The sequence below is a fragment of the Carlito syrichta genome, unplaced genomic scaffold (assembly GCF_000164805.1).
Source record: "Carlito syrichta isolate Samal-C Ts95f unplaced genomic scaffold, Tarsius_syrichta-2.0.1 Scaffold115818, whole genome shotgun sequence".
NCBI lineage: Eukaryota > Metazoa > Chordata > Mammalia > Primates > Tarsiidae > Carlito > Carlito syrichta.
In genome coordinates this window covers 19,425-21,156 of record NW_007059914.1, presented here as the reverse complement: position 1 = coordinate 21,156, position 1,732 = coordinate 19,425, and positions in this window count along the sequence as shown.

Here is a 1,732-nt window from a genome sequence, read left to right as displayed (position 1 = left end):
TTAAATTCAAACTCAGGAGCATCTTCTGAGTCTGGTCACTCTCTGGGTACAGCTGTTGGCTCATGTATTGGGGAGGCTGACAGCTATGGGTCAGTGCTCAGCCTGCAGGAATGGTGTCAGAAGGAGGTAAGCTGGTGGGGTCTGGGGCCTATTATCACACTCCATAGCATCCCCCTGAAACCCTCGGGAATTCAAATTTGACAGTGCCTCTGGGGACAGCTGATTGGGTGAAAGTAGAGGAAGGAGTAAGTCCTGGACTTCAGCAAGGACATTTCACTAGGGAAACCCCTGGAGACCTGCTGCGGTGGTCAGGGAAGACAGTTCTTTAGAGGAGAACCAAGATGCCTGGTTGTAGGGAGCGGTGGGATCTTGCCGTCCGGTGGCACAAGGAAGGCTCTGGGCACAAGACCTGGGTGGTGTAGTCACTCGTAAGGATGAGGTGGATCTGAGCCCAGCAGCGAGAGGCTGTGGTGTCCATTAGCATTCCACTGATGCCGGTTAATAAGGAGTCTGAGGAGGGAGGATCAATTGAGCCCAGAAGTTTGAGAACAGCCTGTGGAACATAGCAAGACCCTATCCACTCCCTCCCCATAAAAAGAATAAGAAATGAGCCAGACTTGGTGGCTCAGTCTGTAATCCCGCACCTTTGGGAGGCTGAGATGAGTGGATTGCCTGAGCCCGCGGGTTCGAGACCCGCCTGGGCAACTTGGCGAAACCTCATCTCTACAATAAATCAAAAATTAGCCGGGCGTGGTAGCGCATGCCAGCTACTTGGAAGGCTGAGGCAGAAGGATCGCTGGAGTCCAGCAGGTCGAGGCTGCGGTGGCCAGGAGCGGCCACTCCACTCCAGTCTGGGCGACAGAGTGAGACTGCAACTCAAAAAAAAAAAGAATGAATACCATTCTTTCTAAAACTCTTTCAAAAAATTGAACAGGAAGGAACACTTCCAAACTCTTGTTATGAGGCAACATTACCCTGATACCAAAGAAAAACCTTACAAGAAAAGAAAATTATAGGCCAGGTCAGGCGCAGTGGCTCAAGCTTGTAATTCCAGCACTTTGGGAGGTGAGAAGATTGCCTGAGCTCAGGGGATTGAGACCAGTCTAGGTAACTTGGTGAGAACTTGTCTCTATAATAAATAAAAAAAATAATAAGCCAGGCATGGTAGCACATATCTGTAATTCCAGTCACTTGGATGGCTGAGGTAGAAGGATCACCGGAGCCCAGCAGGTTGAGACTGTGGTGGCTGTGAGCGTGCCACTGCATTCCAGCCTGGGCAACAGAGTGAGACTCTGACTCAAAAAAGAAAAGAAAAGAAAACTACAAGACAACATTTGTGATAAATATAGATACAAAAATTCTCAACAAATTATTAACAAATCAAATTTATTTAACAGTATATTGAAAGGCTCGTACACCATGATCAAATGGGATTTATTCCTGGACTGCAAGGAAAGTTCAACATACACAAATCAACAAATATACACCATATTAACAGAATGAAGGATAAAAATCATGTGGTCATCTAATAGTTGTAGAAAAACATTTGACACAATTAACATATTTTCATGATAAAAATTCTGAACAAGCTGGGGTCGGTGGCTCAGCCTGTAATCCCGTGCCTTTGGGAGGCTGAGGTGAATGGATTGCCTGAGCCCGCGGGTTCGAGACCTGCCTGGGCAGGCAAGACCTCATTTCTACAATAAATCAAAAAATTAGCTGGGTGTGGTAG